Source organism: Typopeltis vanoorti, chromosome 5, assembly GCF_054136105.1.
Source record: "Typopeltis vanoorti isolate ZY-2024b chromosome 5, IOZ_Tvanoo_1.0, whole genome shotgun sequence".
In the NCBI taxonomy this organism is placed as follows: Eukaryota; Metazoa; Arthropoda; class Arachnida; order Uropygi; family Thelyphonidae; genus Typopeltis; species Typopeltis vanoorti.
Genome location: NC_143553.1, coordinates 45,140,181 through 45,158,686, shown reverse-complemented (window position 1 = coordinate 45,158,686; position 18,506 = coordinate 45,140,181). Strand labels below are relative to the sequence as shown.

Genomic DNA, 18,506 nt, shown 5'->3' with positions numbered 1-18,506 from the left:
GATCACATTTGTATACCTAAAGCTTTTCAGAACCATCAACAAATCAAGTCAACTTATAGACAACTTGTCTTCGATAGGATTAGATAAAATGTAATGAAACGTAATTTATCCGTGAAATAAACTATTATGCTTATTTAGAGTTACTTGAAGCAATAAAACAACCAAAACTCCAGAAATATCGGTATGCAACTGAATAAAATCTGGATAGCTATTATCAAACCAAAGATGAATAATAATTGGATAAATGACAGTCCACCAGCAATTAAAAAAGTGAACAACACTAACTCAAATCACATTTGCAAAATGTATGCTGTGACACTCATCTTTTGGACTTATTCATCCATTAGCAATAACAGACGTTGCAACCAAAAGCACTTGGAAGTATACCCAAGAAGATACGAAGGAATTGTCAATATATTGGAAAAACCACTGCAGGGAAAAAAAAGTCAAAATGACGAAAGCTGATTCTGATCATACTTTATTGCCATAATGAAAAAAAAAAAAAAAACGAAAGAACTAAATTAATAATTACTGTCATTGCTTAGTGGTTAGTCCTTGGGCATTGAGTGAAAAGTTCCACTTTGTTGTTCCATTCTTTCCGATTATGTGCAGGTCTCCACGCTTAGCGGTTTATAAAAACTCAAGTTTATTAAGTGAAGCAAACAACTCGCGAATTCCTTTATTGATCATATAGTGCCATAATGAGTTTTGTTGCTAATAGCAGGTTTTTCGTTCCTATACTCATAAAAACTAATTCAGCAACCGAAATTTTACTGTATAATAGTGCACCGAAAGTATTTGGCAATGGTTTAACAAATGCTAAACGATATAGATAGGGGAGTTTTAATGGTGAAATCCTTTCAACCCTGATTTTTTTTTTCTCATATGTTTCGTTGTCCTAAAAACACCGTTGTGTGAATTTTTTTGTGTCGATATACTTAGGCACCATGTGTTTCAGCTATTGTGGCCTTAATCATGATCTGATGAGTGATTCTAGGCCACTGTTTTTATTTCATTATTTTTGTTTTTTTAAAGAGACAGCAGAAGCAATTAAATGTTATGTTAGTTTAAGTTGCGCTAGGCAAAACCTAACATAATTTAATCAAAGAACCTCTATTATAATATTTTACCAATGAATTCAACGGTTAATTAATAATACTAAAGTAATAACTTTACTAATATTAAATACTATTATTAAATAACAGTTTAGTAAATATTCAAAGCTTATGAAAAAAAAAAAAGATGAATTTCATATACCGCTAATTGGAGGCCTGAAGTGGCTTTAAAAAGTTCCATTTTTGGTCTTTACAGCAGAATTCTTGGAATGTGAAAAAAAATATACAAAACACAGAAAAAAAATCAACAAAAAATAGAAAAAAATCCGTAGTATAGTCACGGTACGAATGTACTATATAGGTTCACAAATATTTTTTTGTTGCTCCCACCCACAGAAGGTTTATTTGGCATCCACAATAAACCTTTTCTGGGCAGGAGTCATATAAAAAAATAGTAATTCTATTTATTAAATTTAATATTTAAACTTGTTGTAGTAAATTAATAGTAATGTTTACGCTATTTAATATAAAGTTGTATGCGTTTGAAATATGATAACCCCCAGACTGCGATGAAATAGGTATTGATGTAATTAGTTAATCTAATTTCGTACTTAAAACTACCTTTTATTATTATTTCAGATGCTCGACTTATACTTCATTATTACTTGACCAATTATACCATTTACTTTTATACAGCAAACTATTTTGATCTTCTAAAATATCGAACTTCGACATTAGCCAATTCAGTTCCCTTAAAAATCGAGTTTATTCTAATTAATTTCTGTTCTTTCCGCACATTTTCATAATCTGTTTTAATTTTAATCCGGTTCTCTTAAATGCTGAAGTAGTTTAGTTTCTTTAAAACAACTCAGTGACGTAACATGCTTCTACGTTTTCGGAACAATAATAGATTGCCAGGTGGCGGGGCAATCATATGCTTCCGCTGTGATCAATACAATACCGTATTTTTTTTAAAAAAATTTTATTTAATAATTGTTTCTTCACTTTACAACAAATGACTATTTTTTTGATTGGCGATTTCGTGGACGGAGACACCACATTGAAATGATGCACTATTTTTTTTTTTTTGTTACAAACATATTATTTATACATATCTAATTTATAATTTACTAAAGACAGTTTTTTTTTTGGCACTTAACCAGGTGCGTTAATTAACAGGAGGCGAAACTTTTTTTTTTTTCGAAGAAGAAGAATCTTCTTCAATAAACTAGAATTTCCTGCTAAAGCATTACTTAATGTCCCACAAGATGAGCAAATATTCGTTTTAATTGCTATGATAGCTCGTAATAGCAAATAGAACCAAGAAGACGAAATAAAAGTTTAAAAAAAGGAAAACGTGTAAAGTGAGGTGATCATACATCGTCTGCAACAGTGTGTGTATAACAGATTCTTGCAAGTTTGTAATTTTCTTCCTCGAAGCTTAGCAGAGCTTATCTGAGGAAGATATAGATGACAGAGGGTGGTGGTTTCATGGTTGTGTTCCTATACTGGTGTGGAACCTATAGCCAGGTGTGGATTTTACTGTTTGTTGGTACGTGCTTGAAGGACTTCGACTGCTATTACAGTTTAACTTTTTTTTTTTTTGTGTGCAAATAGGGTTGGATTTAGACATGGTGTGTTTGTTTCTTTGTGTTCTTGTAGTGATAGTTTTTGAGAGGGGGGGGGTTGTCATAGGTTTGTCAATAATAATAATAATAATAATAATAATAATAATAATAATAATAATAATAATAATAATAATAAATACAACAATTCAAACTCCGTAGGATTCAAAATTGACAACATGGTGCATACCATCACCTCCATTTCCTTTGTTTCTGTGAATGAACTTTTGTCTAAGAAGGTCACAGAATTATATTCCAAAAACTTCTATGTAAAAGCTTTTTATATAGGTAAAAATAGTACCAATAATATATTAATAATTCGTTTAATTTATTAAGTTTGTAGCATTACTATTATTTATTTTATTTTATTTTATTTATTTTTATCCCCCCCCCCCCCTCTGCGCTTGGCTGCTAGTCGCTGACTGGAGGAACTTTTTCTAAGCCTATCTTCGACCGGTTCCCGAGTTAGTCGATCTCTGGCACAGGCAAGCGGGTTTGTCCTCCCGGAAACTCGGGTTTTTCGTCCGGTAAACTCAAGAAAATCGACCGTAGTACCCACATTATTTCCGACAGTGACAACAAGTGCAAAGTTGTTTTTAATATTATTAAAGTATTGATGCTTCCATGTGCTGTAATTGAGATTCCGTTTGCAGGCGCAATTTTTAGTTGTTAATATAACGTATAAATAATTAGACCTTATTTAGGGATAACATTTAACAAATTTTATTTTAGCACTATTATATATTATAATAAACCAAACTCATGAAAATTCAAAATATTGTTGTTCTTTTGAATTAAAGCCGACGGAACTATAGCTATGAAGTAAGCGCATTAGTTTCATAAATTACCTCTTTATTAAACTGGCGCTCATCGTTAATTGGGAAAAAAAATTCTTCACGTTCCGGAAATGATTCTCAAAATATTATAAGTGAAATAAATCCTAATCTGTTCTGATTTTCCCTTTCAGTCGTTTCCGACTGTATGTGACTTTGTAGGTATTGCCCACAAAGTATTCCAGGTGAGATTTTTACAGGGTAGTTCGCCATTGCTTTCCCCAACCCCCAATTTTATCCGGCCTCCGGACCGGCACATGGCTGGGACGTATTATTTATGACTGTAATCCATGTGTGTTCAATGGGCCGGTTTGCCTGTTCTGGGGGACGAAAAACCCGAGTTTCCGGATGAAAACCCCCCTACCTCCGTATGAGACCCGCTAACTCACCTGTCGAAAGAGACCAGATAACAGTTCCTCACGTAACTGACGGAAATCGAACCCAGGTCTTTCCGACCAAAGGGTTTCGTTCTATACTGACTGAGCTACGGAGGCTCTAAATAAATCCTCGAAGAGATATTTCCATTCCTCAAAGAGTGTAGGTAGCACTTTCTCTTAGTCCTAACGTTTGGAATATTGGCAGGCAGCAGCGCCACCTTTCGTTTCGCCTCAGTTCAATACATTTCTCTAACTTGCCAGGTGAAAAGTAACTTTCTTAAACTAACTAGTATTTCTTTGTTAAGTACTGATGAGTCAATTTTACCGAATTGTAGGATTGAAACTAGAATATTTTATGGGAAAAAAAAAATTCTATTTACCCGTAAAGTTTGACTAAAAGGCAAAATAAAATTCTCTTTAATCGGTTATTAGAATAAGTTGGAGACTTTGTGTCACGAGGGTAGACAATCACTTAAAAGAATTGTATTAAATAAAAAAAAAAAGGAAAAAGAGCTAGACAGTTATCTATGAGGAAATGCATCACTGATCGCAGTGGATGAGATTTTTAAAAAGAAGTGAACAACCAGTATAACTAATCTTCTTATCAGTAATGAAATGTCAGTAGTGAAATGTCAACCTTCGTTGAGTAGGTATCGACGGTGTCCTTTGTTTAGAAAAACCTGGATTCAAATCCCGTATATAAAGGCTGTTTTAACTGATTAGCTGAGTTAGCTAGTCTTGTATACGGTGTTGTCGGGATTTTTCAGCACTCAGAACAGGCAACCTTGCAGAAGAATATACACATTTATCAGACAATACCTTATACCTTAGATATTTCGACTGTAATACCAAAAAGTAACTATAGCCAGTTTTTGCATAATACGTAGGAATGCACTCAACCTTAGCGATGACAAGAAGTGAAGACTACCTACCTGCCTATGAAACGACGTCAGAGGATTTTTTATTTAATAAAATAAGTTTCATGGTCAATGCGATCAACGCAAACCACTACTATAGTTGCAAGTCTGCGGTAACCGCTTGGGTCCATTCATTATGCGAGTTAATGAACTTTGGAAGTATGACAGCATGTATACATTTTAGATAGTGAATAGATAATGTTTTATCTGAAACAGAATTTTTCGGAAGTCATGTATAATTAATAATCATTCATACTTTTATAAAATAGGTGAGTAAGAGATTTATCAAATTCCCATCTGTACTAGAACGCATTAAAAGTAATTAAACAGACATCAACAGAAATATCAGAAGGATACATTAAATAAGCTTCGGAGTCTCTATATTATTAAAAATCGCTAATGGACTTGATAATTTTGATTTATTTAGCCTAACAACTAAAATAACAATCGGCATTGGCGATTTCTATAATAGGAAAAATACTGATAAACGAAAACAATAGAAAGACAGAAGAGAGGAATGTTCAAAATGAATTTCATGATTTTATTTTATTTTTTTGTTTTTGACAGTATAAGAGCTACGCAATAGAACCGAGGGAACACCGATAAGAACAAATGATTAAATAAGAAAACTTATAGTTAGGATGAAAGATAAAGCTAATTTTAGCTCAATATAATCAGTGATATTGAGCTTTTTATCTCTTGAGTGGACTTTACTCTAACTGTGCACACGGTCACTATTGCATATGTTTTCCCACAATAAAAGAAGCCATAAAATTGAAAACTATGCTTCCACAGCAAAACCATTACCGAATGTACTCTCTAAGAAATGAAGAATCTGTCTTTTAAAACGGCCGAGGAAGTGCAATGTCTACTTCGGAAGCGGTCTTCATCAGATACAGAACATCTTATAGAACAGTGATGTATCGGATACAGTTTCTGTTATATAATGAAGTTCATTTGGTTTAATTATTTCCTGAATGAATAACTAATCATTATGTTATCTTGCAGGTAGCACTGTGAATAACCATAAGTATAATAATGACAAGCATTGTTTAGATTATATTTGGCCATTCAAACATTTAATAATTAAATGAAATATATATTGATCTTTAATTGACCATGATTCCTAAACATCTAATACCAACAAGTTTCGCCAACGGGGCTGTCCGGCTTCTTCAGAGCTTATAACGGTAAGAGAAAAAAAATTGTTTATAAATCATGGTCAGTTAAAGAACAATATATATTTCATTTTAATTAAATGACAAGCACCGTTGCCCTAACCTGATGAGGGAAAGGACTTCACTGATTTGATTCACTGAAATTTATAATAAAGATTTTCTTGTTGTTGCTGTAAATTCTGTTATTTCAGTAGGAAGGGATTCATAGGCGGATCAAGTGGGTATCGGACCTGACTGTCGGCAGGGGCCCCGAGCTTATGTTATTATAAAGAAAAATTTATTGCATTGTTTTGAAAAAAAAATATTAAATCACATATTATGTGTTTAATTTTTTGTTATACTGAAGTTCTAGTTCTCTTTGTAGTATGTACATATATAAACACTTTTTAGGGGGGGACCTCGTAAGTTTTACCGCAAAGGGCCAAACCGGCTTAATCCCCCCCCCCCCCCCTGGATGATCATTTGGAAAACGTTCCTAACAAAATAAAAGTATATGACTTTCCACATAGCATCTGGAATGTGGGAAAAATTTATAGCGAATATTTCCAATTTCAGCTCTTTAATTTTCAGAAATGAAGCTGTCTAGGAAGCAAAGAAACATTTATAAGGACTTTTCAACTGAAGGTGAGACTCTCTCAGTTTCTCTGGTCGAGAGAACAGCCTACTTCTTCAGTTCACTAGTTGTTGGTTAAAATTTCACCATGGACATGTGTGTTTTGTGATTGCCTTTAGGTCAGAGATGAATTCCATGGCCCTGTATGAGATCGCCATCATCCTGTTTATTGGAACCCTGAAGTGGCTTCAAAAAGTTCCGTGTTTGAGCCCTAGAGCAGGTTTTCTGGATTATCTAGCCCTTACCCGAGATACTAATGGCATTTTGTGAGTGAGATTTACATAAAAATAATATCCGGTAGCAGAAAAGTTTTCCTCCACTCCACAGGTCCCAAACAAACAACAGTCCGCTTAGCTAATGGATTAGCCACCTTAGTATAAACCTAAAACAACAACAAAACAACAGCACTCAAGAAGCACTCCATTGCAACGCTTCCCTTTCCGTGTGTTGTGCGGTTGTGCCTATGTGGCCTTACCAGCATCGCCAAATTAGGTTACGTGAAAACGTAAAAGCTTTTGCCCGACTAAAGAGTAACAATATTTAAGGTATAAAATAGAAAATTATCCTTTTGCAGTTTTTTTCTCCCTCAGAATATAACGTGTTTTCCAATTTCATGGGATTTATTTGAGAAACTAAGTAAATCTATTGACGTATAGATTTCCTTAATTTCACAATTAAGACCCACGGAATGTCAATAGATTTTCCTACAGCTGCTTGTTAACATAGTACATGAATAATTCATAATACTTTGCAAGCAGAAGCCAAATATCTGAAACATTAAGCTGCCGATTTAGATGGATAGTATGTTTTCATAGCATACAAATTGCTGGCAATTAAAATACGAGTATTAGAGGATATCAACATTGTAATGATCTTTAATTCTTACCTGGCATTCATTCTGGTTGAAATCCCATAATGGTAATTTTTTCAGCGTTCCGTCATTTTCGTATTATCTTTGCCGGATTTTGAATTATTTAATAATAATAATAATAATAATAATAATAATAATAATAATAATAATAATAATAATAATAATAATAATAATTATTATTATTATTATTTTAATAATGAAATCATGGATTTCAAACCATGACTGTATGCTTTTTTCCCTCAAGATTCTCTTGCTCTCTTCCTTCAAACGTGTTTTTTTTTCCTTTTTTCTTAAATAAACAATATATGTTGTTCCATAAACAATGTCGAAAGATAGGTAAAGATACCTGTTCAGCTTATTCCCGACATATCACACTTACTACTTTATAAATCTTCTCACTCTGTTGATAGGTCTCAAATCATTCCGAATATCTACAGGAACACGAAAAAATTTCCCCCAAAAAAACTTTGGTTAACTAATTGCAGACGGGTTAAATTTTATTATTACGTGACACCTCCAAAGACTCAGAGTGTGCCAACAGCATCGAACAATTTATCCCTTCTAACTACTAACAGCGCTCGAACTTGCTTAACTTTTTGCGAGCCATTAGTAGCAGACCCTCACACGAGCAGCAGCTAATGATCTGATTTTCAGACATCAAAAGGTAGTATTTATTTTAATTTCGAAGCTCTCATTTTATTAGTAATTGTCAGTTCAGTTGTTCAAGAAAAAGAAATGAAATTTGATTCCAGTATTATTTTTTTAAGGAGGTTCAGTAATATTTAAAGATCCCAGAGTAATTGGAAATGGAATAGATTTAGTTATATTTAATATTCCTGTCTTAAATAAATTTAGGCTTTTTTTTCCAGCGCCCACTTTAATATTTCTCATTTAAATAATAATAATAATAATAATAATAAAGCTTTGCATTCAACTCTACGAGAAATACGAAAACATGAATTGGGAATGTAGAAGCAATATACATGACGTCACCAAATACTACCAAATGGTCAATAAAATAAAAATGAGAAGCAGACGATTACTACAGAAGGTGCTAGTTTGTTAGGCTTATAATGCCATCTCTGGCTTTAAAAATGTCAGGTTATTTAGCCTAGAAATGTTTTGTTATTTTGTTTACCGTTGTAACTTTCCGAAATTATGTACATGTGATTTAAACTCTTAATAATACTAAACAAAAATATTTGATAACATCGTTTATTTCTAGTATCATGATTTGTCATTTTTCGATTTCTGGTAGCGTTAGCTACGAAACTTGTGAGTGTTACTGCGAACGTTTTTTTGAAAAAAAAAAAAAAACAGGTAAGGGATATTAATACCAGTATTAGTTTATTATATATATATAATTACGAAATAATCTGAGCGCTTATGATGAATATATTATTTTTTTAATAGTTATACTTGAATTCGTATTACGAGTCTTGAAATATGTACGAGAACTGTTGTATTTTTGTGATTAGTTATTAATTAGTGACATTAGTCTGCCTTCGGAAGTTTTATGTATCTCCTCCGATTTCATTATTCTTAATGGCGTGTCAATATACAGTCCTTTCGTATTTATAGCGATGATACACGTTATTGCATTTGTCATTCATAAAATAATATGAATTTCATAAACTCGTGAACAACACAAGAATGACAGGACTTAAAAATGCTAGGAATTATTATTATTATTATTATTATTATTATTATTATATGACTCCAAAAAGTTCCAGAACTGTCCGTCCGAATTTTTGTATTTCGCAAAATGCAATTAAATTTTTTGTATCTGAATAAACTTATTGGATAGATTTTTTTTAAAAAAATTAAATGTTGCATTTGGGATATTTATTAAAATTTGTTTAGCCGTTTCTATTTGCATGGCAAGCTATGTAGATATAACCTTAAATGTTATGAGGTTGATTAGTTATGTTTCTGTGAAGTCGAGTTGGCGGTGAGAAGCAGTTAAGAAGAAGACGAGATGAATCTTTATTTTGGTTTCAGTATGACCATTTATCATCAAAACAATTCGAAATGAAATTATGAAAGAAACTATGTACAGTATATCAGTCGTGAACAGCTAAGTTTAGCGGCTGTAATGATGAATTATAATTTTCTCAGATTATTTCGATATTTGTTATAAAATAACGACATACTTTAAAAAAAAAACGTTTCTCGCATGCTGATGTGAGAATAAGATCCACCCCTGATTTTTAATGTATAATATTTTTACTAGTGGATTCCTATGGCTCTTAACAAGGTACGCTCGTTCTTGTTATTATTGAGAGAATTTGTCCATTTGGTTTTTTCTAAGCATTGCTGACTGATTGTGTGAATTACATAAGAAATTGGACGGACACGAGATTTCTCCCATCAAATGCTTCCATTTCTTTTCTTCAAAATTTCCCCACTCCTGCCTAGTTTGTTTGCATAGTTGTTTTGTTAACATGATCCTACAGTTTATCTCTACTAAGCTACAAAAACAAAGTAATAATGGTTTGTTTGCTGATTAGCATTTAACGGAAAACAATAATATTCCCAACCACAACGAAACGATATCTAAATATAGCTGAAAAACTACAATACTCTTTCAAAGTAAAGAAACAAAGCTTAACGTTGTTCAAATTTTAAATTACAATAAAATCTATTATACAGATATAAATTTTTAAATAAAGAAACCAGAGATCGCGATATTGCCATCTCTGGTTTCTTTAAGATAACTTACCTCAACTTTTCAGAAAAACAATCCTAGACACTCCTCCCTACATGGATGAGTAAAATTTGGAGAAAGAGATTGTTGCTTTCTTATATATAATACGTATGTATATGTACACATACAGATATAAAGTTGACTGACAGGTATATTTAGATAGAAAACAACTGCAGAGTCAAAAGTCCAACTAACTGGGACACCAGAAAGGATTGCTTCAGTTTTTGGTTCCCGGGTTTGGCAACTAGGGGTACAAGCAACAACCCTTAACCTCGCATATCACAGAAATTACAGCCATTGACTCGTCTTTTTGGATCAGGTTCTTTCAAAATTCAAATCTATTCGACCTGCATCCATCATGTAGTTTGTAGATCCAAAGTTCACTATCTGTCAGATGGCAGTGATCTCAGTCACTGATGACGTCTGTCGCAATTCCACCCTTTTTATCATGATAAATATTTCTCTGTTAAGGCAGATTACATAATAAGATTTTATATATATATATATATATATATATATATATATATATATATATATATATATATATATATATATATATATATATATGTGGCGATTAGTTTTTACTCGGTTGTTATACATTTCAAAAAATAGATTTAATGACTCCAAGACCGAGATAACATATAAAGATTTTAATGATAAATACTACTAGTTTCGGCATATAGCAGCCTTCTTCAGGTATTTATAAAGGAAAGGAATACTAATAAACATTGAATTATTTAAATAAACAAACTGGAAATTACAGGTACAAATTGCCTCACATAATCGATACATAAAAACGTTGTATTTTTCAAGTTGTTCCAACTGGCGTGCCATTGTTTGTTGCAATTGTGCGTGCAAGTTCACGTGAACGCCAATATTGAATAACTGCAGCATGGCTATCTGGGATGTTATAACTTAAATTATTATAAAAATACAACGTTTTTATGTATCGATTATGTGAGGCAATTTGTACCTGTAATTTCCAGTTTGTTTATTTAAATAATTCAATGTTTATTAGTATTCCTTTCCTTTATAAATACCTGAAGAAGGCTGCTATATGCCGAAACTAGTAGTATTTATCATTAAAATCTTTATATGTTATCTCGGTCTTGGAGTCATTAAATCTATTTTTTGAAATATATATATATATATATATATATTTTTTTTTTTTTTTTTTTTTTTTTTTAAGAATTGAATGACTAGAATCGAGATTTAAGTGAAAAGGTTTTAATATTAAAACACTACTAGTTTCGGCTTGTAACAGCCTTCATCAGGTGACATTAAAAAAGAAAGAAAAAAGAAAAAACACTAAAACACTGAAGCTTAAATAAACTAAAAACATCATAACATCATAGAGAGTCTCTATACATAATTAACATTAAAACGTTGTGGTTGTATTTAAAGCTGTTCTTTCGTTTGTGGTATTGTTGGGAAAGTACGTGCTAGTAGCATCTCGTGAACGCCAGTACATGATTACAGCTGAATGACTAAGTACAACCACAACGTTTTAATGTTAATTATGTATAGAGACTCTCCATGATGTTCTTAGTTTATTTAAGTTTCAGTGTTTTAGTGTTTTTTCTTTTTTCTTTCTTTTATAATGTCACCTGATGAAGGCTGTTACAAGCCGAAACTAGTAGTGTTTTAATATTAAAACCTTTTAACTTAAATCTCGGTTCTAGTCATTCAATTCTTTTAAAAAATATGTATGTTAACCGAGTTAATGATCATTCATTCATATATATACATGGGAAAGGATTTTGGTTAAAGTGTTTTGTCAAGTTTGAGATTACGAGATTATTCACCACTCTCCACCATTAATGACCACACTTTTATGCAATTTCCAAAAATGACTTTACTCCCTTCCTTTCCCTCAAAAAATATATCAGGCATCTATCTAATATGCTCCTACAATATATATTTTGAGGGAAAGGAAGGAAGAGAGTAAAGTCATTTTTGGAAATTATATAAAAGTGTGGTCATTAATGGTGGAGAGTGGTGAATAATCGCATAATCTTTTTACTTCGACTTCTATTGCAATTTACATTCCCTCAACTTGTTATCATAGCCAGTACCGAATACTGCCTTTGTTATCTGTATCCAAACTAGAGCTTGCTTCTCTACTAGAAACCCAGGGTGCACAACTCTGTACACAATAATCAAGATTTGTCTAATTAATGCCTTACACAGTGGAATGGCTACCTTCTGATCTTTATTTGTTAATATTTTCGTACTACAGTAGAATTTATTTGTGCTTTTTTTAATCACTTGTGCAATATGTCCTTTGAATTATATGCAATGAAAGATAATACAGAACAAAAGGTATAAAATCGCGTGATTAAAATGAGAAGAGTATTGTCGAGAGAAATGTATTGATGTACGATCTTCTTTTCTCTATAGGAAGGAGAGTAGAAACCTACTACCTTCTCTTTGATTAGGCGTCTCTCCTTTAATGTTTGAAAATATGTTTTTCTCATTATGAAAATTGTCCACTGATTTCTGAAGAAAAACACTTATTTATTTTCGCCTGACGTATTTAAAAATAAAATACCTAAAAAGTATTAAATCTGATAAACATTTTTTTAATCATTTCAGACCTAAGAATAAAGGTTTTTCTTCAAAAACAGTGGACAATATTCATTATAAAGTTATAGATTGTGTAATATTATAGTTATAATAATAAAACAACATTAGCAGTAATCGTGCATATTGAGTAATCTTTGTATGTCCTTTTATTATATAAAATGGTTACAATCCCTTTCATTTTGAAATCAATGCATTTACGAAAACACCTACAGCTAAAGGAGTTAATTTTATATGTAAAATCAAGTAAGAGAATAGCGGCTCAGTCGTAAAGCAGTGCAGCAACAGTTATATATATATATATATATATATATATATATATATATATATATATATTAATGTTCATTATTTACTCGGTAGCGACTTTATACCGAAATTGGTATAAAGTCATTAATTTCCTTATATATATATATATATATATATATATATATATTGTGATTGTTCATTTTTACTCGGTAGAAAATATTATTAATTAGTTTAAATAACTGATACCGAGAGATAAAGAGGTGACATGGTTTATTTAAAAAGATACTACTAGTTTACTAGTTTCGTTGAATGGATCAACTTCTTCAGGTATCACAATCAAAGAAATATACAAAAAATAATAGAGACTTAAAAATTGCATTAACAGCACTAGCACAAAAGTCAGTAGTACATTTTGAAAAAAGTAATCGAGCTTGAGTTCCAAATAAAAGTTAACTACGTGCTGTCACGAGTGCGCCAGTATTGAACAGATGCAACGTGTGCATTAGAGAGATTGAAACTTAGGGAGTTATTGATATGGGAAGAATCTAATGTAATTTCTCTAGATTAGACAATATTTCTTTCAAGTTCATCATAGCATACATTGAAATTACATGTTTGTGTCCAGTCGACAATGTGTTGGCGGCCTTCATCTGAGTTAAGAGAAAAAAGAACGTGGCTAGAGAGAGCGCTGGCTCTAGTCCTGTTGTAGGAAATATCTCTACGGTGTTCTTCCATACGCAAAAGGATGGATTTAGCAGTTTGGCCGTAGTATGGCTTTTCACAATCACATAAAATCTTGTACACTCCTGGAAACTGAGTGGAAAGATGTTTCTCTTTAGGTTTACTAAGTGTGAAGCGAAGTTTTGGAAGCGTAGAGAAGCAAGTTCTGAAGTTAAATTTCTTGAGATTTTTAGCTAGTTTTGGTGAAAGAGAGCTGATGTAAGGCAAAGAAATAAAGGCTCTGGGGGGGGGAGGAAAGAGGGATCTTCAGAAGTTGTTGAGTGACGGAGAGAAAGAACTTTATCAATCTTATTAGGAGAGAAACCATTATTAATAAAAGTATTTTTAAGAAAAAGGAGTTCATTTTCAATTTCTGTTTCTTCTGTAAGTAAAGATTTGGCTCATTGTGCTAAGGTGGAAATAATACCAAATTTTTGCGGAAGGTATCTGTCAGTATGAGTAGGTTTCCTACAAATTGAGATTTTAATACTTTCAGAACATCTGGTAAGCCTCAGATCTAGAAAGGGGAGGCAGTCATCGGATTCCAGTTCGAAGATTCCTCCGCAAAAATTTGGCATTATTTGCACCTTAGCAGAAGGGCCAAATCTTTACTTACAGAAGAAACAGAAATTGAAAATGAACTCCTTTTTCTTAAAAATACTTTAATAATGGTTTCTCTCCTAATAAGATTGATAAAGTTCTTTCTCTCCGTCACTCAACAGCTTTTGAAGATCCTCCCCCCCCGCCAGAGCCTTTATTTCTTTGCCTTACATCAGCTCTCTTTCACCAAAACTAGCTAAAATTCTCAAGAAATTTAACTTCAGAACTTGCTTCTCTACGCTTCCAAAACTTCGCTCCATACTTAGTAAACCTAAAGAGAAACATCTTTCCACTCAGTTTCCAGGAGTGTACAAGATTTTATGTGATTGTGGAAAGCCATACTACGGCCAAACTGCTAAATCCATCCTTTTGCGTATGGAAGAACACCGTAGAGATATTTCCTACAACAGGACTAGAGCCAGCGCTCTCTCTAGCCACGTTCTTTTTTCTCTTAACTCAGATGAAGGCCGCCATCACATTGTCGACTGGACACAAACTTGTAATATCAATGTATGCTATGATGAACTTGAAAGAAATATTGTCTAATCTAGAGAAATTACATTAGATTCTTCCTATATCAATAACTCCCTACGTTTCAATCTCTCTGACGCACACATTGCATCTGTTCAATACTGGCGCACTCGTGACAGCACGTAGTTAACTTTTATTTGGAACTCCAGCTCGATTACTTTTTTCAAAATGTACTACTGACTTTTGTGCTAGTGCTGTTAATGCAATTTTTAAGTCTCTGTTATTTTTTGTATATTTCTTTGATTGTGATACCTGAAGAAGTTGATCCATTCAACGAAACTAGTAAACTAGTAGTATCTTTTTAAATAAACCATGTCACTTCTTTATCTCTCGGTATTAGTCATAATAATATATATATATATATATATACTTCTCGCCATGAAAAAAATTGTACTCGCCCAAATTCACTCTCATACACATCAACCCACCCTCCCATTTTTTAAATAAGTCTATAGCTGTTTCATAAAATGACTAGTGGTACTGTATCGTTATTGTAGATTTTCTCTGTGTGAGAACTATTCCAAGAAGGAGACGGCAGTAAATAAAAAAATAAAAAATAATAATAATATGCTTCACTAATAACAGTACAGAATCTTTCTATAAGCAGTATCATTTTATATTTTGAACTTGTCCATTCATAACTAAAATCTAGTTTATATGTTCATATTCTCTTATTTCAGTGCATTTCGTAATACAGTGCTACACTATATATATATATATGTGGCGATTAGTTTTTACTCGGTTGTTATACATTTCAAAAAATAGATTTAATGACTCCAAGACCGAGATAACATATATATATATATATATATATATATATATATATATATATATATATATATATATATATATATATATACACAGGGTGTTCGGGATAAATTTGACAGTTTCGTAAGGAAAAAGAAAATCTTCTTTGTATCTATTAAATTTAATGAATTGACAAAAAAACATTACAGGCAGAGTTAATTACAATACTATCAACAAGATTTACTCAAAATAACCACCATTAGCATCGATCACAGCTTCAATTCTGCTTCGGAACCTCGAACAAGCTGATGCTACAGTCTCCCTGGGAAGGGCCGCAAAAACTGTTTTAATTTTATCCATTAACTGGGCTTTTGTATTACTGGAAGTGCGATTGGTGTCTTTTTCAACTGCGCCCCATACAAAATAATCCATGGGGTTAAGGTCTGGGGAGTTTGGAGGCCAAACATTTGGACTGGTGAAGTCGTAGAAATTTTCAGACAACCATTTTTGACTTTTCCCAGAGGTGTGGCAAGGGGCCGAATCCTGCTGCCATACATACGGCCTACCATTGGCTACCCTTGTTATCCAGGGCTTGACTACAGTTAGCAACTCCACGAACAAAGCCCGAATTCCAATGCCAGGGTTTTTCAACACCTGTTCCTGCAGATTTGCGAGGAATTCTGCTGTACGAACGCAATCAGATCGTCTGCTAGGGATCTTTCTTCTTGCTACATCCTCGTAGTCACCATTGCAAGTCTCTAGTTCATGCCTGATTGTTTTTACTGTATTCAGGGAGCATTGGGCAGCAGTCGTAATATCCTTATTTTGATGGCGGGCACGAATCATCATGATACAAGTTATTCTCTTCCATGATTCAGGTGGGTTCCAGCTATCCATCCTTTCTGACATCTTGTATATGAATGAAGAAGGGTCCAAACTTTTAAATGAAGAGAAGTGTGTGTTAATACATGTAACTTACGGAAAAATATAATTAATTATAAATATGTCAAATTTATCCCGAACACCCTGTATATATATATATATATATATATATATATATATATATATATATATATATATATATATATATATATATATATATATATATATATATATATATATATATATATATATATATATATATAATAGCACTACATAATACATATATAATAGCACTAAATAAATAATATATAGCACTACAAATAAAAACTTAGTACCATGAAGCATAACGCAGACCCTGGAAGTTGCTTTAGTTCAATTAGAGACTGTGCTAACAGTCTCTAATGTTCGACAAGAAGTTTCGGGCATCAACTGGAACATGAATCTGCACATGGGTTTCCATGGTAGGACGGCAATATGCAAGCCCCACATTACCCGAATCAACATGCAGCTTAGTGGTGCAAAGAGCGTCTACAGTGGGACGTAGAAACTAGAAAAGCTATGTTATGTGGCAACGAATCATGCACCTCCTCCAACGAGCAGATGGATGGGTGTGGCGGATGCCTGGTGAACGTCTCTTATCACAGTACGTAACCCCAGCTATGAAATTCGGAGATTGCGTGAGGGTATGGTCCCGTTTTTCCTGGTTTGGCCTTGGACCTCTGTGGTGCCACGAACACTGCACTCCGAGAGGTATCGGAACATTCTGGACATTGCAATGTTTCCTCCTTTGTGGCGTTTCTGTGGAGCTGACCACTGTCTCTTTCAGCAAGACAATACATCATGTCCTAAGGCTGCTGCTGTAACTGCAAGGTATGGTCCCGTTTTTCCTGGTTTGGCCTCGGACCTCTGTGGTGCCACGAATACTGCACTCCGAGAGGTATCGGAACATTCTGGACAGTGCAATGTTTCCTACTTTGTGGCGTTTCTGTGGAGCTGACCACTGTCTCTTTCAGCAAGACAATACATCATGTCCTAAGGCTGCTGCTGTAACTGCGATAGTGTGGACATGAACGTCAACACTTTACTGGCTTCCACAGAGCCCTGATCTCAACCTATTGAAGCTTGAGATCTGGTCGGGTGAATCCCTTGAATTCACCCGACGCTTCCGTTCATCTGTGGGATGAACGGAAGCGTCGGGTGAATTCAAGGGAAGTCAGGTGAAGTCAAATATATATATATATAAGGAATAAGGATTAACTACCAGATTCCTTCGGATTTAGTTTTGAACACCTGCAGGGTAAAGTGTAGGTCTACGGTTGGCATAAAATCAGTATGTCGTTAATATATATAGGAAATAGTAAAGCGCTAAAAAAAGATCCCCTGTAGGCCTATATTTACAATATCATTGTGAATATTATTTCTCTGGGAGTCTCAGTAGATTATTCCATAACTACGACGCTGTTTGATCGTAAAAAACCCGTGTTTGAATCCTCTATGACACGAAGAATACTTATAACGCTTTTTCTACTGAAGGGATTAGTCGGTCTCATATGAAATGCAAGGTTTGTTATTATTATTATCTACATACTAGTCAGAAGAGCTACCTAATTTATAGACAATATATATTTTCCAACGGTCATAAGACTAACCACCATATCCTAATATGGTAATTAGTCTTATGACCGGTTATATGCCTTAAATGTCTGGAAAGACCGAAGAAGAACAACAACAACAAGAAGATTCGTTTAAGGATCCCAATGGTTTTATTGCTACCTGGACTAATCAGCTTTATTTATTATTAGTTCTGGTTCTTTGTAACGAGTTTTCGTTAGAATATGACCGTTCTGGAGCGCTTTCAGAATATGAATTATTTCACAAAATAAACACTGTTCATGAATACATACTCGTATTTCAGGTGATCCAAATAACTCGAAAATCTGTATAGTGTCTTATTCATACTTATAAGTATATGAATATCTCACATTATACACACCTTCCATTATAAAAATTCTCAAATTAAG

At 33.2% G+C, this 18,506-nt stretch overlaps 1 protein-coding gene across 1 annotated transcript in view; it reads right to left on the bottom strand.

Moving 5' to 3' along the window:
* The window catches only part of LOC150106351 (glycerol-3-phosphate acyltransferase 1, mitochondrial-like), a 318,076-nt gene extending 307,816 nt beyond the window's left edge, over nt 1-10,260 (bottom strand). The window contains exon 1 of the mRNA XM_090393091.1: nt 10,192-10,260. The gene's annotated coding sequence lies outside the window, so the exon portion shown is untranslated. The remainder of the gene's footprint in view (nt 1-10,191) is intronic.
* Between the last annotated feature and the right edge of the window lie 8,246 nt (nt 10,261-18,506).